We start from the raw sequence: 23620 nt of genomic DNA, 5'->3' as shown, positions 1-23620 counted from the left end.
CTCTCCGTAAATTAATGATACCTCAGCCCCCTCTCTGTTAATACAGCCTCACCACCCTACCTCTCTCCTCCCACTCACCCTTCCCTCATCCTCTCTTCCCACTCACCCTTCCCTCTCACCCCTCCCTCTTCCTCCTCCCCCCCTCTTACCCTCCTTCCCTCCCCTCTTACCCTCCTTCTCCTCCCACTCACCCCTCCCCTAGTTGCCCTTCACTCCCCCTCTCTCTACTTCCTCCTCTTTTCTCTTCCCTCGTCTCTCCTTTCACACTTCCCCTCTTATCCTTTCCCTCTCATCCCCTATCTTCCTTAAGTCTCCAATCATCTTTTCCCTTCCTCTTTAATTTCCAATCAGATCTCTCTATCTCTCTCTCTCTCTCCCTAATCCCCTCATTTAGCCCTCTCTCCCAAACGCCCATCCACCCCCCCACCCCATAATTAATTCATTCATCCATCCACCAACCCCCTCATCAGCATAAGCCACCTCACCACCACCGCCCACCACCACCAGCCCTATCACCCCCTACCACCAGCCCTATCACCACCTACCACCACCCCCTACCACCACCACCACCACTGCCATTCAACTCGACAATAAACTTTTAACGCTGACGCCATAATACGCTTCTATCTTCTTTAAGCACCATTATTGTTGCCTCTTTAACTTAAGGGGAGTTTATTTTATTTGGTTTAATTGCTATTAGTAGTGGAGGTTTAGTTCGTTTTAGGTGTTGTTGTTAATGTCTCTTGCTTAGTGTTAATATAAAATGCTATTAGTATCGTCTATGTTTGCCATAAGTGCTATTAGGGGATTATTTTCTCCATGCTATTAGTACTACAATGTCTCTTTTTAAGTGCTATTAGTACTGCCTATATATCTTGGAGTCTAGTTAACCACAAGTGCTATTTGTGCTGTCTATTAGCGATGGAGTTTAGCTATTTATCTCCTTTAAATACTGTACTATCAAAATGGGAAGTACTATGGTAACGAGGTACTAACGAGCCACTCACCCTTAAGTACCCGCTACAGTATTATTAAATTCAGTGATTAAATACCACTTGTTAGTCCAGTAACGCATAATGTAAACAAACTTTTCTGAGTACCTTTCACCACACACACACACGAGGCCTTTCCCCTCCCCCCCAGCCAAGCCAATTTGGTAGCCACTCAACGGTAAAACATTTTCAGCAGGATAAACAATATGAGAGACTCCCTGCCCTAAAACTAATTTCATGCAGGCGTAAATGTTAAGGCTGGGATATAGGGTAGATGGAAGCCCCGTCTGGCCATGGCCCACTGATGCTGCTCCTACACCCATGCCACGGTAAGGTCGGTCCCTCCCTCCTCCTGGTTTACTGACACAGGTACGAACATCAAGTGGAGGGACAGTACTAACACATACATACATACATACATACTTACATACAGGTAGTAGGCAGCTACCAAACAGGGAGGTACTACCGCCTGGGAAGATATTGGAAGCATAATGTGCTGTTTAATGGTAGACTCTGCTGCCATATGGCATCACGAAAATTGTGACCAAGTCCCGGTTGATGATCAGACTTAGTGCCTCATTTACACACAATTGCAGGGTCTTACTTGTTCATCTTGGTACTTTGACAATGCTATATATATATATATATATATATATATATATATATATATATATATATATATATTTTTAATTTTTTTGTATTTATTTGTGTGTGTGTGTGTATTATTATATATTTTATTTAATATTTATTATAATTTTTATCAATGTTTATTAATGTTTATTAGTATTATATTTTCGCCCCCAGGCCCTGATGTGGGTCAGTGACCTGTGCTCTGGTGGGCTAATCCCGTACAAAAAAAACATACATACTGTACATACATACATACAGTACACACCAGGGTTGGTGATTTTTTTTTCCAGTGCAGTATACTGAATTCTGTCCTGTCTGTCCTCTGTTGGTCCAGACTAAGTTGCCAGTGTTCCTAAAGATAGCATATTCTAAAGCTTAATATATTACACAGAAAAATCATTATAAACTGATATTATTATAACATGACAATAAATCCCAACACAAAGTTATCCAAGAATTTTCTTTTATAAACCTTCAAATTTATTTTTCGTTAACTGTTTTATGAAGAAAAAAAATCGAAAAACCAAAAAAAAAATCTATATTTCTGCCCCCAAATCAGATACATACATACAAAGAAAGCAGCAAAAAAGATCTAAGCTGAAATGACAACAAGAGAATGGAAGTGTGTGTGTGTGTGTGGATCCTTTCTTCTACAGTCTTTCCTCTTTCTTACCTCATTCTCCTTTCCCCTCTTGCTCCTCCTCCCTTTCCTAACCACTTACTAGAATCACTGAAGCTCCATCTTATATCGCCCTTACAACACATTAACTTCACCATCTATCCCTACATTCCTCCCTATCCCCTCCCTACCCCCAATAGTCTTAGCACCATACATAGGTTGAATGACGTAGTACAATGCATCACAACAATCAATAAGCATAAGGCAGTAGGGTCATTACTAAACGGCACCTCATTATATCCAAACAATACCTCACTAGTCGGGATTCGAATCCTGGACCTCTGTGTATGAACAGGGATCGCTACCATCGCGCCACAAGGACAACAAAAGCAATCCTAGGCTTTGTTATATTCCACACAAAGGCTGTTATCATGCCATTGGGGATATTCCGTGCCAACTATGTGGTCGGGGTAGCATTATACCGACTCCAACTAGGAAACATGAGGCAACATATATATCCCATCAGTCCACATAGCACGCCCCCTACACTAAGCAGACAGTAGACTAGAATTACTACGGTGGAATTTACTCCCTAATTAGCGACACAAACAAAGTAGGGGAGAAGGAGTATAACTCTATAATCCCACACACAAACAAAGACAAACAAACACACAAACACAGGCACACACAGACAGACCATGTTATACTAGCGCTGTTGACGACACGCCCTCTTGTTTTCTTTTTCTTTTCCTTTCTTGGTCAACGTGAGGCAAAAATACGAGGGGAAAAATGTTGAGGTGTAGTGAGTGGATGTGTGGCCAAGAGTGACCTACCTCCGCTCGCCCCCCCCCCTCCCCCACACAAACCCCCTCCTCTTACTCCTTCAGCTAACCCCCCCTACCCTTCCCCTCCCCCACATTATCCAGCCCACTCCCTACCACTCCTCCCCCTTACTAACTTTCAATCTCTCCCTCATTCAATCTCACTCGCACATTCTCCCCTCACACTCACTCACTCACTCACTCACTTTCTTCCCAATACATTCAATTCATTCCCTAACTCACTCTCTCCCCTCACACTCTCCCCCTACCCCTCAGTCACACTCACTCACTCTTCCCCTCACACTCACATTCTACCTCACTCTCCCTCACACTCCCTCACGCACTCTCACCCCTCACACTCTCAAAAACACACTCAACGTATACTCACGGAGTAATTATTACGTACAAATGCAAGCTCTCTCTCTCTCTCTCTCCAGGTAAATACAGAAAACAGAGTGCCAGGTGCCGCTTGAGTGTCAGCATAACCGATAGTGAGGAGTGAAGTCAAGGTATAGACGCTGACAAGGCCGCCGGGTCAGGGAAAACATCATAATCTACAAAATACAAATATATATACAGTATACACCATTAACAGAAACAATTACAATAATAACATCATCAGCAAATACAATATCACATAAAACAACAACAACAAAGAAAAAGAAAAAGAAAAAGAAAAAGAAAAAGAAAAAGAAGAAGAAGAAGAAGAAGAAGAAAAAGAAGAAGAAGAAGAAAAAGAAGAAGAAAAAGAAGAAGAAGAAGAAGAAAAAGAAGAACCAACAAACTCGCCACATAACCGGAAAACTAAGTGGCTCACACACTGGAGGAAGACCTTCCCTACTGCTCTCCCTCCCCTCCAACGACGCTCCTCGGAACCTTCCCCCCACCCCAACTCCCTACGCCCCCCAACCACCCCACGCCCCTACACCAACCACCACCCCCTCACGCCCCTACACCACCCCCACCAACCCTCCCACGCCCCTACACCAACCCCCATGCGACAGGTTCCTCGGCTACACTAATACCCTCAATAGGTCTGCGCCCAGGGGAAGGAAGAGGGGCGGCGATTGGGAAGAGGAAGAGGGGGGGAAGAGGAGGGGGAAGAGGGAGGGGGATAGGGAGAGAGGGAAGAGATGAGGAAAGATGGAATGGAAGGGATGAAGGGGGAGGGAGATGGGAAGGAGAAAAGGGGAGAAAGAGATGGGAAGGGATAAGGAGAGAGGAGGACAGAGAGAATGTGAAGATATGAGATGGAATGAAGAGGAAGAGGGATATTGGAAGAGAGAGAAGTCAGGAACACACACACACACACACACACACACACACACACACACACACACACACACACACACACACACACACACACACACACACACACACACACACACACACACACACACACACACACACACACACACACCAGTAGCTACATCACTCACACTTAAATCTTAACTACCTACTTATTAAATTATCACACACATTCATTACCCCCAAATTGTATTACATAGTTTATATACTTTCCACCTACATGAGATTTTCAAATTTTTCAATAAAAGTTAGAAAGTATTTTTGATCAAACTATTAATGTATGATAATATAATTAAGTCAATAAACCACAACTCTATTCCTCTACTTTCGTTTATTAATTAGAAAAAGTATAAAAGTATTGTATGTTATTTATCTTACGTATAAAATCAAATATTCATCAAAAAATATTCAAACTATTTTAATTATACAGAAAGTGAAACAACATTGGGGAGAGCATTTAGTCACACAACACAATGAAGGCGAGCAACATTCACACAAGTGCCAACAAGTGCCACTCACATTACTGACCATCATTACGGGAGTGCCAAGCCGGGAACATCACAATAGACTAATGATGCCATCACCAAACAACCACAAAAAGGTGCCATTATACAGTACATCATCCATTCGTGCCAACAGGGCCACCTATAGATTATATCATCATCGTCATCATCACAACAACAACAACAACAACAACAACAACAATAATAATAATAATAATAATAATAATAATAATAATAATGATAAAACAATAATAAAAATAAAACAATACTAATAATAAATCATGGAAATAAGCAAAGACAAAACACGTCATAAAAACAAATAAAAAAACAAACGAAGAAAAGTAAACAATAAAAAATCACGAGAATGTATATAAAAATAAGAAGAGGAAAGATTACAAGGAGAAATAAATTGGCTTCTTAAATATTTTTTCATGAGTTTTTATTTCCCTTTTCCTTCACCTGTGCTCCTTTCTTCCCTCCCTCCCATTTTAGCAGCACCTCTCTCTCTCTCTCTCTCTCTCTCTCTCTCTCATATCTTTGAGTGCATTTACCTTAAGTGTTTCTCTCTCTCTCTCTCCTTCCATCCTTTTTTCACTCTCCTTCCTTTCCTCACCCTCTTATCTGCCTTCCGCCCCATCCCTTACCCGTAACGACATGGCATGAGGCTGGGGGATAGAACAGTGGGGGAACCTGAATGCTGAGGGGAGGGAGGGAGGGAGGAGGAAAAGCCTCACCCACTGGATTAAAACTGTCTGTCAAGGTGTTTAAGGGTGACTTGTGTTGGTACCACGCCCCTCCCCCACCACGCCCCTCACCCTCCCCCACCACGCCCCTCACCCTCCCCCACCACACCCCCACAATCTATTTCCTACTGATATAATTGTTCCTCTAACCTTTAATGGACTTGGACCTAGTGTGGCGGGTCTCGTGCCAGCAGCCACACCATAAATTAAGGGATGTGGTCGAGGGGTCAGAGCCGAGAGCGTATACAGGACCCTCAATAAGGTCTGGCTGTTGGGGGGGGGCGGGTTGGGAGGGGGGAGGGCGTCTTATATCGAAAAAAAACAGAGACTTCAAGTTAAAGTATTGATGTTGTGATTACAATTAAAAGCAACAGACTATAACTAAGACAAAATTCCAAGAAGTTACTCGTATTTTTGTAATTCTTTATGAACAATTAAAGGTTCGTATTATGCCTGGACGGCATTACCTGTGACAGTTTAATGTGAAGGCTACATTAAGAGATTGACACTGAACTATCCTGGTGATTGGCCCTCGTAGTCTAGAGTAATTAACGTTATATGAAGGTTCAGGGATTATATAAGCAGGGGCAAGGGTATAGAACTGTCAGGTAGTTGATTGTGTGAGGTAACTGGGCCACTGTGGGGGTCAGGTGGGTGATTGTGTGAGGTAACTGGGGCACTGTGGGGGTCAGGTAGTTGATTGTGTGAGGTAACTGGGCCACTGTGGGGGTCAGGTAGGTGATTGTGTGAGGTAACTGGGGCACTGTGGGGGTCAGGTGGGTGATTGTATGAGATAACTGGGGCACACAATAGGGGGGGTTAGGTGAGCGACTGTGTGAGAGAATAACAAGGGTCATTTTTGGAACAGGGGCTGGGTGTGTTGGAGGACCTTAACACCACCACCACTACACCGATCAGGATATGGACTGGATTTTTTTTTTTTTTTTTTTTGGGGGGATTGACCGGACACTGTCGCCTGGGATTAATTCAGATAACAAATATATAAATTCAAAGAGGAGCATTGCTGTTGATTGTGCTCAGGGATTGACGATACAGTGCTCTAAGCGTGGCCAGGAGAGTTACCTGTACACCACCCCCACCGCCAACACAGATCCAGGGTCATTATCTTGTTGTCTCTGAGTGGTTAGTGTAAAGGTCAAGAAGGGGAAGATAGAGGAGGAGAGGGAGTAAGGAGAGATAAGGAGAGATAGGGAGAGATAGGGAAGATATGGGAAGGAAAAGAGAGATGGGATAGGAAGGAGGGAAAGGAGAGGCAAATCTCAGCCAGAAAGGAGGGAGGGTGGGAGGGTTGAGGAACAGAGGTGAGACAGGTTAAAGAGCGAACGAGATTAAAGAAAGGAAAGTTGTAGAAGGAACAGGGAATTGGGTGAAGAGAGGAAACAGCCGGATGAGGAGTGACGGAAAGGGGTAAAGAGTAAGAGGGAAGAGGAGTAAGGGTGAGAAAATAAGGATGTTCAAGAAAAAGGGAACAGGAGTAGGAAGAACTGAGGAGCATGAAGGAAGGAAGGAAGGAACAGGAGGCAGAGAGGTATGGAAAAGTAGGAAGAAGGGGAGTGGAAGGGGGGTGGGTGGTAGGAATAAAGGAAAGATAAGGAAGAAGAGAGGGAAGGAGAGATAGAGCTGTGCCTCCCCCCCCCTCCTCCTCCTCCTCTAGCCTCTTCTAGTCTTAGCTAACAACCTCTCCTCACCTGCCCTCCTCACCTGCCCTCCTCACCGCAACACTCTCTACCTCCGCCTTTTCCTTCTCTCACCACTAACACACTCTACTCCTCAAGGGACAAGACGCATGTTCTTCATTACATACACAGGCTATAGTTTTTTTTTGTATATGAGGATAAATAGTATCAAATAATTACTACAACTACTACTACTACTACTACTACTACTAATACTAATACTAATACTAATAATAATAATAATAATAATAATAATATCTCCAAACTAACATTATTTTAACCAACATTTCGCAGACCATTAAAAACGACAGAGAGGACAGGATGGATCAGGATGTACCGGAGATCAATGCACTCACCAGCACTCACATGACTGTATTACCAAGATGAGATGTTCTGTGTATACATCAACATGTCACACACACACACACACACACACACACACACACACACACACACACACACACACACACACACACACACACACACACACACACACACACACACACACACACACACACACACACACACACACACACACACACACACACACACACACACACACACACACACACACACACACACCTATCAATTCAATTTTGTGTAACGTCATGATGGACCTAATCTTCCACACAACACTTACACCATCTTAACACTTAACTAGATTTGTTTTTAAGAATCACCTGAAGATTAGTCCCCTTCCCTCAGCTTATGTCAACTGATTACTAAATACCCTGACGCTACCGGGTGAGGGGGGGGGGGTTATTAGGATGGTTGACCTTCAGGTGAATTAAGCTGAGAGAGGAGGAGGTATTGATGCGTTTATATAATTACAATAAATATTAATATGAGGAAAATATATCCGTAGCTTCTATCGTTGACACGTCTTTCTCATCAGTTGTCCATTAATAAGCTGTATAAACACATATTGAGAGAGATGATATTGCTCGCTTGTCGGAGATACTGAGGAAGATCTAGTAGTGTCGATATTGAGTTTTAATATGCAAATTTTCGTTGAGATTACTCGGTGTTGGGGCTCCTCTGTCTCTCTTATGGGCACCTTCAGGAGATGATCCGAGCTACCTGGCGCGGTGTTGGAGGAGCCTGAGAAGGGTTTGGATGGTAGGGATGAGTATAAGGTTAGCTAAGTGCTGGGAAGGAAGGAAAGGAGGGGCATGGTGAGGGATTGGGAAGAGGGTAATGAAGTGTGGGGTTGGAGGAGTAATGCAGGTTGGAGGGGTGTGAAGTTTGGAGAAGTGTTGGGGTGGGTGTTAGAATTGGGTGTTAGGGTGGAGTGTTAGGGAGGCGTTAGGGAGGGCGTTAGGGTGGGTGTTAGGGAGGGCGTTAGGGTGGGTGTTAGGGAGGGTGTGAGGGCGGGTGTTGTGAGTCGACCACTGCTGGTGTCTGACGTGTTATTGAACGTTCGTGGCCCTCAACCTCACACAAGCTGGTGCCTGTCTAGTCTGGAACGTATTAAAAAAACAAAACAAAATAAAACTTTGCCACTTTAACCATAAATATTTCACCCAACTTTACCTTAATCTGGGAAGTGTTTGTATAGAAGCTGGTGTCATGTAATTAAACTTTCTTGTGGAGTTTTTGCTTATCATATTAATTATCAGCTAACTTACACGCGGGTCAAATTAACGCCTGAGGAAAACTGCCAAGTGACAATCATAGCTTTAGACTCAGTTTAGAGCCTCATAGTAATGGTATATTTTTCACAACACTAAAATAATTAAACATACAATTACTTTTACAAAATCTAATTGAAAAGGATTAACGTAGTTTGGTCCAGGTGTAGTCGTGACGTCACAGGTGGGATGACAACTGCCAGACCAATTAACCGTAATGAACTATATGTCGCTGTTTATTACCTCAACCGTCCCTTTCTACAGGTAATCTTATGCTGTTACCGCTCCCTCCCCCCCTCAGTGAGTTTCGGCCCCCTCGTCCCCTTCCCCCATTGAGTCTCAGTCCCTCGTCCCCTTCTCCCATTGAGTCTCAGCCCCCCTCGTCCCCTTCCCCCCCATTGGTCTCAGCCCCTCGTCCCTCCCCATTGGTCTCAGCCCCTCGTCCCTCCCCCATTGAGTCTCAGTCCCTCGTCCCCTTCCCCCAGTGAGTCTCAGCCCCTCGTCCCCTCCCCCAGTGAGTCTCAGCCCCTCGTCCCCTCCCTCCCCCAGTGAGAGCCTCAGCCCCTCGTCCCCTCCTCATCCTGGGGGCGCTGGAGGAGAACTGTGGAGGACTCTTGCCACAGGGGCGGCCTCGAGCACCACAACGCACCTTAAACACTTCTCAAGATCCAGACTCGATAACAACTAAAAAAGGCCGACCCTCCTTAAAAAGGCCACCACACAAAAGATCATCAATAACCCGATACGAGTGTGGTATTGAGGCACGGCCGGTCCGGGGAGGTGTGCCCCCGTCCCTACCATCAAAAAATAAATACCAGAATATTCTCCACAGCTCACAAGAGGGTAGAGTTTACTTAACGGGGAGATAAACAGCATTAAAGATAAGCTGGTTACCTAATGACTGTGTACAGTAATCCACGGGCATAATGCGCTGTACCAGAACCTCCTCCGCTCATTGCCACTTAATGACCCTCAATCTCGATGGGGTCTGGGGCTTAAGCAACAGGAATGAGGACGTAACCCTAGACACAGCTAAGTCTGGTAAGGTTCTGACGGAGCAGCCTGGAGGTGTGTGCCGGTACTCTCTGGGAGGACACGTCTCTTATGAGTTATACCTGTTCAGGGTTTCTAAGCTCCTCTGACACGGCTTCACGGCAGGTAACGAGTGTTGTTGCCTGGACGGGTCTTCCCTGGGTCGTCGCATCTTTAATATGTTTACATAACCCTCCACTACGGTTGACACTGTGCCCTTACTTCTAAATCACCGCTCACTGTTTACAAGACTGAGGGTGGTACAATATTTGAGTACAGGGAAGGTTTTGTGGCCTAATAGCTGGGGGCGGGTCTACATTCTTGCCAATTTACATCAATTTGTTTACCTGTTTACACACACACCTCTCCACACACACACACACAAAACCCACCCAAACACACACACCCCTCCGAGTTTATACACACCGTCTCGTCAGAGTTTAGTCATATACACTGAAAATATTAATAATTTTCTTTTGCAGGTGATAACGTTAATTACAACTCCAACATTGAACACCTCAAGACATCCCGGAAGTGGGAGACGTAGCGGAAGAAAGAGTTCTATTAAGTAACTCCTCCTGACACCACCTCCACCCCCACCCCCATCCCCGTCCAGCCCCTCCTTCCACCGCCCAGCCCTCCATCCCCCCGCCCAGCCCTCCATCCCCCGCCCAGCCCCTCCATCCCCCCACCCAGCCCCTCCATCCCCTTAGCCCTCCATCCCCTTGTAGCCCTCCTTACCGTAGACAAAGAGAGCCAGACAGCCAATAAGGACACTCAAATACCTCGACCTTCACTCCATCAGATATAATACTCGAGCACATATTCCACCCCCCTCCTACCCCACCCCCTACCCCCCCTATCCACACTTCCTCCTACCTCACCGAATCCTCCTACCCACACTTCCCCTCCTACCTCGTGGTTACTAACAACACACCTGTCACCTGTATGTCGACCCGAAAGGAAATCTAATCCCTCTGTAAAATTGACTCTCATGGGCTGTGGGTTCGTGTAACAGACCCACACAATACCTAACTCACCCAACCCAGGTAAGAATAAATCATGGGCTGTGGGTTGAAGTTAACTGAGACCCACACAACACCTAATTTACATTACCCAGGTGGGAATTAAATAATTTGGTGTAAAATTCACTCACCTGGGCGATGGGTTAGTGTTAGTCTGATACAAAAAAACCCATCCACCCACTACCCCATCCTCACGCCCATCCCTTAATGACGGTCTCCCCATAACTCCCCCATTAGTCCGTTTCATACTCGACTTCCCCCATAAATACAAAGGGTGTCTCAAAAAAATGTATACACGCCACCTTACTGATTTTTGTGGCGATCGAGTATTCACGCGACCTCCACGAAAACCTGTAAGGCAGTGCTGTATACATTTTTCTGAGACACCCTTTACACCTATTATATTACCGTACAGAACTGAGGTATTTTTTCATATACGTGTTTGTTTTGGATCTCTTGACATTAACTGAAAAATAAAGATGGAATGATGGGGGCGGAAGGTGTTGATGGGGGTGTGCTAGTGGAGGGGGCTGATGTGGGTGATGGGGAGATGAAGGGGGAGGAGGATGGGAAGTGAGGGAGATTGATGAGAGTGATGGGTGGTGAGGGGGCAGGGGGAGGAGGGAGGGACAATCCTGCACCACGCCCTCACCAATAGCTCCCCCCCCCCCTCCTACTGCTCCATAACTCCACTCAATGGCACGGAAACAAATCGTCCACTATTAAATAATATTTTTTTTGTCCCCCAAACAGACGAGGATTGCTTCAGCGGGTCACTTTCATGGGGATTAGTCTACATCGTCCTCATTAAATAAAGGACACGGTATATCTATTCGGCCCGGGGAGGGAGGGACGGAGGGAGGGAAGGAACCATTATCCAGAAGGCGCCATTAAACTGGAGATGAACACACTCACCCGGCGCCGGAGACTACCCTACAGAAGACCTACCTGGGGGAGGAGAACGGCGCTACATATATCTCACCAGCAGGAGGGAGGGAGGGAAGGGAGGAGGAATAGGGGGGGGAGGGGGTGGGTAATGGGATGGGAAGGAATGGGAGGAACAATGAATCATATATTTTTCCATCTCTACAACCTAATCCCACTAGGAACCTCAACACCACGACCTCCACTATCTCCCACCTCCCCCTCTATCCCCCACCTCCCCTCTATCCCCCACACCAACCACTGGAGTCCTACCACTAACCCTACACAACCCTATACTATCACCACCACAACCACACTATACGTGACTACATGGGCGGGGCGGGATGCTCACCACCCTCCTGCAGGAATAACTTAATTTGTTGAGTACAAATTGGTCGTTATGGTGGAGGCGTCGAATAGGTGGTGAGGGAGTAGGGGTGGGGGAGTGGGGTGGGGGGTGAGGAGGTGGGGGTGAGGAGGTGGGGGTGAGGGAGGTCAGGTGAGAAGTGAGGAGGATTGGAGTGGTCAGGCGAGATGAGGTGAGGTGGGTGGGGGTGTGGAGCGAGGGAGGTGAGGTGGGGGTGGGTGAGGGGGGTGGGGTGGGTGAGGGAGAGGTGGGTGGGGGGGAGGTGGGTGAGGGTGGGTGAGGTGAGGTTGTGGATGAGAGGGAAGGGGTGACGGAGGGGGCGGGGCGTGGGTGAGAGGGGGCAGGGCGTGGGTGAGAGGGAGGCGGAGAGGGAGGGAGGTGTGGGTGAGGGAAGGGGTGTGAGGCGTGGGGGAAGGGATGAGCGAGGGGGTGTGAGGCGTGGGGGAGAAGGGGTGGGTGAGAGGTACGGGTGTGAGGGAGGGAGAGGGAGGGAGGGTGTGAGGGAAGGAGAGGGAGGGAGGAGGTGAGGGAGACAAACCAACACCAGGTAATAAGCATCCACACTACGTCAGGTAATTAATGAGCAGGTGTCAACGGGATCTGTTTTCTCTTAACTTTTGTCCAAGTGTAATTAACTCCATAAATATCCACGAATTTTCCTCTTTTTTTTAACAATCACTCAAATATTAACTTGACCTAGTGTTATCCCTGAATATACAAGGATGTGTTATCTTGACCGAGTAGTATGGCTGTGTTATCTTGACCGAGTAGTGTGGCTGTGTTATCTTGACCGAGTAGTGTGGCTGTGTTATCTTGACCGAGTAGTGTGGCTGTGTTATCTTGACCGAGTAGTGTGGCTGTGTTATCTTGACCGAGTAGTATGGCTGTGTTATCTTGACCGAGTAGTTATCCAAGAATACAGTATTTCAAGATATTTAATCATAAGTTCCAAATGTATCTATACCAATTAATACCTTCACACTCTGTTACCTGTGAATATTTGACTAACATATTAACCCCAAACCACTTAAGTACATGTATCAGAGTAATAAACATATATTTAACAGTTACACATAATACAGGGTGTCCATAAATGATTACCCTGATTAAAGCACGAGAGCTGCAGAGCATACTGTTTTTAGGGTAATCATTTATCGACACCCTGTATATCCCCCCGACGCATGAATATTTCAATAATTTTAACAGTAATATGAGACCACTACCTATACAGATGACAGAAGAGTAGTGTCGTGTGCAGTGTCTCGGTGTGTACAGGGATCACGAAGAAGAAAAACAAGAACAAGAATAACAACAACAACTACAAGAAGTAGATATAATAACATGTGGTAATACACGAGACAACATCACCCAACACACTGTATACATGACTTACTTCACAAGGTAGACTGGGTGGAGTCACTCAAGTCTCCCTCCGTCAGTAGTAATCCTGGGCGGGTGGGGGGGAGGGGGGAGGAAAGAGGGAGAACGGGGGAGGAAAGAGGGAGAAGGGGGGAGAGGAAAGAAAGAAAGGGGAAAGAAAAAAGGAGAAGGGGGAGAGGAAATGGGGAGAGGAAAGGGGGAGAGGAAAGAGGAAGAACGGGGAGGGAGAGGAAAGAATTACTTCGAGGTTGGAGTCTGAACGGGGAACTATACTAAAATACTTCGCCGTGGGTTTCAGAACATAAGATACGGTATGTGTAAAGCAAGAGTGAAGAAGGAACGTGTATAGTAAAGAGGAAGAAGTAAACTGCCATCACGTGACTGTTAGATAGTTTACAGAGTTTTCTGGATTACTATAAAAACAATTCCTGTTGATGTAGATTGTGTGCGTGAGTTTGTGTTGTGTTCTTCTTGATGACCTCATAAACTGATGACATTCTTTTCACACACACATAGGTGGTCGCCGTCTGGTAACTTCTACGCCTGGTCAACCTTTGTGTGTGACTGGAGCGTTCACTACCCTTGTAGGAAGTAAGAACCACGCCGCGCCACCATAACACAATCGCCCTCCAACCATTGTTGACAACAGTGTGTATGTGTACCGCCCAGTTTGTGAAATACTGTAGTCTAGTTGGTGAAGTGGGCTCCTAACCTAACCCAATCTAACCTAACCTAATCCAACCTTCTAATTTAACCTAACCAGTCCAACCTTCGAACCTACTTTAACCTAACCTACATTTGATTAGGAGCTCAGAACTTCACGAACTATGCAAAATGACCTGAAATAACCTAACCTAACCTAACCTACTCTAAGTTAGTTATAGGATAGGCTGGATTGGGTTAGGGTGAGTTTGGTTAGGTCCATTTCACGAACTGGACAACATCACCAACAGGACAAAGCTATACATACACACACAGTACAAATATTCGTCATGTAATCCATCTCCCCAGCAGCAGCGTGTCTCCATTACAGCCACCTCCCGCTGCTGCTCCTACACAAGCGTCACGCCCCACGATAAACACTTGAATTTTAAACTTGGCTTCTTCCTCTACTTGTACACTGTTTTAACACATTTAATATACCCAGGACGTGCTCTGCCCACCTCCTCGTAATTCATAACAGCGAGCTTCTGGGCTGTTGTTTTACATTTTTTTTTATATAATTCACCACAGCTGAGACAGAAAATCCCCGCCAGAATACTAACTGAGCCAGAATGTAAGCTCGTGAATTTACGTTTCAATTCATCAGTCTTACTTGTACAATTGAGTATAGAGTAACCATTGAAGATTAGAAGAATATACTGTTATAATCATCAATAAAAGACCAAAATTAGCAAAATAAAGATAAACATAACACAATCATTTTCACAGAGGGTCGAGAAAGCAACACGTAGAGTCACGACTGTCGACACAAATAACCCCAAACAGGAGGCAACATCAACACCAGACTGTAGTCTTGGCCGGCGTCTACCACAGTCTACCTTACTAACATCTACGACAGAGAAGCAGTCAGGCGTGAAGGAAGTACTGTAGATGCCTTGGGTTCACCTTCACTAGTTATTCATTCTATACGTATCACCTAATTACCTTTATGATCACCTATCATGTACTGGAACTCACTCCTGAAGTCATCTGATCGCCATAGTGATTGTCTAATCTCATTACTAATATCCAAATCTCCATTCGATTCAATTGTATTCTCCTGAAAACCTAATACCTCCCCTAATCTCATACCACAACCCCTCCCTAATCCACCTAACCTAATCTCCCACCACCTTTCTTAATCCATCTCACCTAATCTCGTACCACTCCCCCTAACCCACCCCCAGCTAATCTCCCACTACCATTAATCCTTAACAAACTCCGCCACAGGCCACTCAACACACCTGCTGAGTCGACCCAACAAATAACTGAATAGCTCCCCTCCAGGACACACTCCACCTAACCCCACCCAACCTAACCTAACTTAATCAGCTGCAGGTAACCAGGCCAGTGTAGAGTGAATGAGCCCCAACCAATACTTTAGACAGACAACAGACAGATCAACCATCACTTTAGTCTCCGCCTTCAACTCCCCTCCAGTCTCTCTCTATATTCACGGTTCCTGTCACTCCACACAAAAACATTGACCATTACCACAACTCTCTACCTGTCCAGTCATTAGTATCTTCACGTTACCTGTCTCTCTAGATTACTCTCATTCCATATACTCAGTCTTCGAAAAGTATTATTGTAGTATATATATATATATATATATATATATATATATATATATATATATATATATATATATATATATATATATATATATATATATTAGAACTGATCTACGTTATTCCCGTCACTAATACGCCATTCATATACAACGTAATTTATCATCGTTAACAAGTAATACAAGTCATTAATAATCAAGGTAATCCCAGATACTGTTCTTTCTCCCTGTCACCTGGGAAGGTGAGAGAGGGAGGGATCTAACAGCTCTCCTTCCCTCCCTCTTCACTCTTCCAAAATTTCCGGGTGATCGCCTGGGTACGATACCTCGTCCAGGTTCCCGGTTAAATCTGCCGGAAGTTATTTGGTTAATAAATCTTTCTACGGTGAGGTGTTGGTGGTGTTGGTGATGGTGGTTGTGCTGTTCCTCCACCGTCGACAACAACTTGAGGGCGACAGGGCAGACACGCCACCCGGCTTGGCTCTCCCTGGGAACTTCAATGGCATAATGCTGCCACTTGTGTTACCGCAGGGAGCTCAATTCTTGACGTCTAGTTTGTTTGTGTCAGTCCTCGTGTGCAGTAAGTACCTAATACATGATCCATAATTTGTTACGTCACACCAGTTCTTATCCAGAAACAGAACCTTCCAATTATTACACATTATCTAAACTTTTCACTAACGCTGGCTGGCGCTGCATAATACCGACACAAAGTTTGTTTTCAGTTTTTTCCTGTTGTAGTAGAAAAGTTTGGTCACTGGAGGACACCGGGGGGAAGAAAAACCGACAGTGGGAGGCCCCGCGGGTGGGCTCAACACACTACGCAGGAGGGAGGGAGAGGTGGGGATTACCGGCAGTGTAGAGTGACACGCGGGAGTGTTGTGGCGGCGCCCGGTGTGTGCTGGGATATGCTACCTACACCTCACACCACCACCACCCGCGCTGCAGGGCACGCACGCGCCACCCGCACCCTACACCACACGCCCCGCACATGCCCACACTGGGGCAGAGGGGATATGGGGGAGGTGGTGGACTGAAAAAGAAAAGATTTCATACCGACACTAACATTAAATTTATGTGACACTGATGCAAAAGCTGTTTTATACACTACGCCGCTAAATTTTATACACTTATTTCTTTCTCATCGATAAATCCACTTCCCACTCCACACGGTAAGGTTAGGAAACTAAACTAACCAAGCCGTGAGTAATGGCCACAGTGAATAGTGACCTGAATTATAACTACTGATCACGTGAATAATAGCCCCCCCACCGCCCGATAATTAACTTAAAACACCCTAGGGTGTTTAATCATCTGGTGCTATAATCTAGGGTGTCTAACCTTTCGGACCGACAAACCTTAGCACCCCACCCCACCCCACCCCTCCCCACCCTCACCCCAACACCCTATAGTATAGGGTGAGGGCCTATACGAAGCTGGGAATAACAACATATATTTGAAATCCATAAATCTACTTCATGTTCACCGCCCCCCCCCCTCAGCAGTGTGTTTGTTGAAGAGTGACAGGCGGAATCCAGACTCGACAGGTTTAATTACTATAGAGGAATGATAAATTAATAGCCAGACAACACCTACTGTTGTGCCAACTGACCTACCTACCTACCTACCTACCTCCTCTTCCCTACTCCTACTTCCATTCCACCAATTCCTTTCTACTCCTCCTTCCCCGCTCCCCTTCTCCTTCTCTTCCTCCTCCTCCAACCTCTGACTCTCCCCCCCTCCCCAACACCACCTCCACCTCTCAGGAACCAACCACCACACGTGACGTACCACAGTAATGACCATAAACCGTAACTATGACAATAAACAACCACTCTCACCAGCTCCCTTATATATATATATATATATATATATATATATAACACTTTACATAATATAATCCCTTTGTCAATTTTACACGCCGCGTCTCTCTGATTTATACTTATTGTTCTCCCGATATAAACTACATAGTCTTCTCTTCTTCTCGTAAAATCATTCTTGATAAATAATAAACTAAATCATTCTTGATAAATAATAAACTATCTCAATTTCACATTTACTAAATCCTTGACAAAAATCATTAGTTTCGCGAATTCAAAAGTTTAAAAATTATGAGTCTACTGTGTATTAATGTTTTATTTTTGTATACTTCAGTGATTTAATTTTATGCATTCAGGTTATACAACTCCAGTGGTCGGTGGACTAATGAACATCTTCGCGTGTATGAAACACACACACACACACACACACACACACACACACACACACACACACCACAGTATTTATACAATTCATATATTCAAATAAAACCCGGGGAACGTTTTACAGCTAAATGCATAATGCAATATATACAGAAGGGAAAAACGTTATTTATCTTCACATTAGAAACATAAAACACCAGGCTTGAAAAATGAATGCACCATAAATTTATTCATTCCAGGGACTGAAAATGTTAGTCAGGTGAAGCAGTAATGAAATAATATTTTTTTTTAATATTCCTGAGAAGTGTGATTTGGATAACGAGGCGTGGAGTACACAGTATATTCGTCAGGTGTGTTGCAGTTTGTTCAATACTGTACTGGAATCACAAGAATTCCGTGAATACTTTCCTTAAGTAATATTCGTATATACACTCATGATCTCGTAAACATTAGGAACCCGACCTTCTTATACAAGAATGATTAAACAACCTTAATGCTAATCTAACTTAAGTCTAAACCCCCGCTTATCGTAAGGGTGTTTAATCCTCAGGTGAAATAAGCGGGAGTTCCTAATAATGTATTCATGAGACCCAAATATATTCAAATTTCTAATGCATAATGATACAAAGCAATAATAATAATAATAACACAAACAGCTAACAAGAGAACGATCACATCACACCACAAAACACCATCATTCCCTTACATACGCATTAGTTAACATCCATGTAAACCAATTTCAACCACGACTATCATTAACAATACATAATACAGTAAAAACTATAATTCTTCATTCTTTAGCGTTCCACGAAAATACAAAATAAACCCAATGCAAAAAATACAAAGGTGTCTGGAAAATGTTTTAATATTTAGAGAAAAAGTGAGATTATAAAACGCAGATTAATGTTGGGAGGAAGGAAATGCGCCAATGACTAAACAATAATAATTAATGATAATAACGGGTAAAAAAATGGTCTTTCATAAGTAAGATTAATTTTTCTTTCTTTCATTTATTTTATTGTTTCCTGGGAGACATCCAGTACGCGTCTCATATATGAGAGAAAGAATGAAAACGAGAGAAATGAGAAAGAGAGAGAATGAGAAGAGGATAAGAGAATGAGAAAGAGTATAAAAAACAGAATGAGAATAAGAGAGAAAGAGAGAATGATAAAGAAGATAAGAGAGAGACTGAGAAAAAGGATAAGAAAGAAAATTAAAGAATGTGTGTGTGTGTATTGGAAGGGGGGAGGGTCAATTTCCGCCAACTTCCCCCCATCTGAATACGAGCAAGAAACTGGTGGTGCAGTCCCTCTCCCCCCTCCCCTTCCCTTCCTCCCCCATCCCTTCATTCATTCTTCCATCATTCATTCTTCTTTCTTGGCCATCTTCTTACCTTTTTCTCTCAGGCTAGTAAGAGTACTTATGTGAATGAATGAATGAGTGTTATGTATCAGACAATTACAAAAACAAAGTGAAAAATACACGAAATCAGTTACATTCTGCTAAACACATCGAAGCTAATTGCAGTCATAAAAACTACATATACACACACACACACACACAAATGTATAGAGATGGGTACACACAAACATCCACACATACACCTACACACACACATAAAAACCCACACCCACATACGTCTACACTAAAAAAAAAAACACAACCACACACGCAAAACTCACATCCACACACAACCAACCCCCCCACACACACACACACAAAGCAACAAGCTGTGTGTGCGCGTGTTATCCCTTCCTCCTGCCCAGGGCCACACAACCTACTGACCTACATTGTACGCTCTTCTCTGAGTTTATACTCCAGAAACTTTGCATCAAATTTAAAAGGCAGAGACGTCAGGCGGACAAAGAACAATGGTGAAAAATTTTCAATCAGCCATTTTGGAGTATAATTGGATTCAGCTTCGATTTTGGGTTCGTTGGATTCAGCAGCCATTTTGGATTCAGCAACCATTTGAATTCATTGGCAAATTTGGATTCACTGGATTCATTGACCATTTTGGATTTAATAGATTCAGCAGCCATTTTGGATTCAGCAACCATTTGAATTAATTGGCCATTTTGAATTCACTGGATTCAGTGGCCATTTTGGATTCATTGAATTCAGTGGCCAGTTTGGATACTGGGTTCTGTGGCCATTTTGAAATCATTGGATTCAGCAGTCCCTTTGAATTTGGGAAGCTGATTACCCAAAAATTAGTCAAATCTCAGAATAAAGACTATTCATGCTGGTTTCATTTCTTTTTGACAGTGTCCCCTAATTCTCGACCGAGCAGCTCAAATCACATCGAATATTTATCACATAAATAGCCAGCAGCAACAGATGTGCAATTAGAAGAAAATTTTATGCTACTAAAACAGCAAAAATTCGGTGATCAATGTTGCAGCTCTAATGTATCACGTTCTTAAATTAGCTTCTTGGGTGTCATAAATATATGTAGCAATCGCTACCATCTCCTTGAAATGACCTCCATGATCTTTAGATGTTTATTTTTCTTTTGGTTTTAGTGGTCAGGGATGTATTAACCTGAGCTTAAGAGGTCAGGGTAGAGTGGTCAAAAATATAGTTCACAACAATACACTATTAACTTAGATGTCATTATTTCTCTAAGTAAACATCTTGGCACGTAACTTTCTGTGCTTCACATATGGAAAGTTTATTGTATGTAAAACCACCTTATTTTCAAATTATATAAACATGGTGTAACAAAACTAGGTAATGCATTCACCAAAATTTTCATACTTTTAATAACAAAAATTTACATATTCGATTAAACTGGGACGTAGCTGTGGAATGTAACCCTGGTATAAAGTGTATTACATCCACTCTGTGACCAGGTAAAGTGAGTGAAGGTCATGAGTGGTTGAACTATTCAGAGATATTGACATGACGTTAAGCTCTGGCAGTGGTGAGTCAACAGTGTATCACTCCCTGCACATACTGTATATAGCTTGGTCATGGAGAACTTTTATACATAGTTGTGTGATCATTCAGATTAGGTCGTGGTCATGTACTGTATGTATAGACTTATGTCACGTTTTTTTTTGCAAAATCGGTTATTTTGCAAAATAACTTACTAACAGACAACCTAATCTAACCTAACCTTATGGTTAGGGTAAGTGAGAGGTTAGGTTAGGATGGCTCGTGTAGCTTGATACACAGTTAAGTAGTCCTGTTCTTTTTTTTATTAACTTTGGACTATGTGCTGGCCTAACCATAAGGTTAGGTTAGTTTAGGTTGTCTGCAAGTTATTTTGCAAAATTACCAATATGCATTCCGGTAATTTTGCAAAACAACCGATTTCGCAAAAAAAAACACAACATATACACTTTGTTGAGGTATGTCATTATAAGGAGCATCTATCACAGTATAGTAGTCTCATCAACCTGTCCCTGTGACCTTCAAATGCAAGTCGAGGTCAACCTATAAGTGACCAAGAACCATGTGTATAGGTAGTGTATTTATCCAGCGATATTAAACCCTGTGTGATATATCAGCCAGAACTTAATTTTATTTTCTGTGATCTTCTAAACAACGATGCACTGTGACCTGAGTGGTAAATAATTCATGAGCTATGACGATGAAGAATTTTTTGTGTATATACTAGCTAAAATGACAGTCAGAATCTAAATGGTAGCAGGAATTGTTCATAAAGGTGATTGTCATCTTCACACCAGATTGCTATACCATTTACTAACCTTACAAAATTTCTTCATTAAAATCACACTGACTTACACAAAGCCATATTCTATTCCCCAACCAACCCATCCCACACCAAACCACCACATCCTATTCCACACCAGAACACACTCCCACCAACACCACTTATATCCCACACCTACACCACACTACCCCACATTATATCCTATCCACCCCACACCACAACACACCCAACCCAGCCACACCACACCCAACACACCACACCCAACACACACACACCCCATCTACCCAACATCCCACCCAACCCACACTGGTACATCACTACAACCCAATCATTTACTCCTGCCACGTTAGAGACCGTCAATAATCCACAGCCTAAACCCTGTGACCAGCACCCACATGTCCATCAAGGGCAGATTAACGTGGACCAGCCAGCCCAAACCCGCCTTGTGTGTCATCCACCTAGTGTGTTCCCTGCCTAGTGTGTTCTCTGCCAAGTGTGTTCCCCAACTCTTGTGTTCCCCACCTCTTGTTTCCCCTGCCTCTTGCCTCACCCACCTTGTGTGTTCTCCACCTCGTCTCCCTCACCTCATGTGTTCCCACCTCATGTTTCCCCTGCCTCATGTTCCCCACCTTGTGTGTCCCCCACTGCCTCCTGGACCTGTGCATTAACTGGGTGATGACGAATGTTACCAAGAACCTGTCATACACCACACGTACTACCATGATGTATGCGCTAAATGACTCTCACATTTTCAACCACATTTCTCCATAAGCTGCTGGCTACCACGAATTTTTACTTCCAGTTAAAAGTGAAACAGTATTAACTGACATAAATAATAAAGACTTACCCACATATTGTACAGGAAGAGACAATACTGGTTATCAGCATATATATACTGTATATATATATACTATAGATAAAATCACACGGGAAAAGGGAAACAACGGAGCAACAACTGTGCTCCGTTGTTTCCCTTTTCCCGTGTGATTTTATATATATATATATATATACTGTATGTATAAGTTTGCAAACATGTACAGTATATGTTAGCACAAAAGGATTACAGTGTGTGTGTGTGTGTGTGTGTGTGGTAGACATTATTATCAGTGAGAACAGAGCCATGACAATATACAACAGCAACAGCAAACTACACACCACTCAGTATCAATGTACCACCACCATCCGGGCTCGTGGCAACTGAGTACCAGCCACGCACAACACAACCCCCCATATGTTACCTGCTCACATAGGAAATAAATAACACGACTTTCCTTGTTTATACTGGATTATGAGACCCATTTTGTCACAAGTTCAACAAAACATGCTCCAACAATACCAACACAAACTTCTAAACAGTGTACATGTCCCATTATATTCAAATTGTAATTTAATGATTTTGATTCTTAACTGCAACATAACATTCAGTACACACACCTCTTGACCTCACAATCACAAGGAATACCAGTATGTAATTGTCTTTAACTTCAGAGTTTAGCTATACCACACAATAAAACTAATCAGTGATTAGTGGCATCCATCTTTTGTTTTGTAATCTACATAAAGAGTAAAAGGCCATTTAGTATGATCAGTATATTACTGACATGAGCATCTTAGTACGTGGCTCTGTTTTCTGATGAAACATTCGTTACAAAGCATCATATTCCTTCAGTAAGCCACAAGACAGACAGATGAACGAGTCTCATCTTACCTTATCTGACTGGGGCATGATCAGCTGATAATGCGTACACACAAGTACAGTACACTCACCTGCAACAAGAAAACACTAAAAATAA

General features: G+C 43.7%; 1 protein-coding gene across 10 annotated transcripts in view; it reads right to left on the bottom strand.

The window, feature by feature from the left end:
• The window catches only part of LOC121862231 (BTB/POZ domain-containing protein 10-like), a 156030-nt gene that overhangs the window by 123012 nt on the left and 9398 nt on the right, over positions 1 to 23620 (bottom strand). For 3 of the 10 annotated variants that reach the window (XM_042360991.1, XM_042361120.1, XM_042361199.1), the window contains exon 1: positions 16796 to 16879. The exons of the other annotated variants lie outside the window; for them this stretch is intronic. The gene's annotated coding sequence lies outside the window, so the exon portion shown is untranslated. Of the gene's footprint in view, positions 1 to 16795; positions 16880 to 23620 lie in introns of those variants that run through there. 10 annotated transcript variants of the gene reach the window in all.

This window comes from Homarus americanus, unplaced genomic scaffold, assembly GCF_018991925.1.
Source record: "Homarus americanus isolate GMGI-L3 unplaced genomic scaffold, GMGI_Hamer_2.0 scaffold41626, whole genome shotgun sequence".
Classification (NCBI taxonomy): domain Eukaryota; kingdom Metazoa; phylum Arthropoda; class Malacostraca; order Decapoda; family Nephropidae; genus Homarus; species Homarus americanus.
The sequence above is the reverse complement of the archived record's forward strand: the minus strand, read 5'-3'. Positions and strand labels throughout refer to the sequence as shown.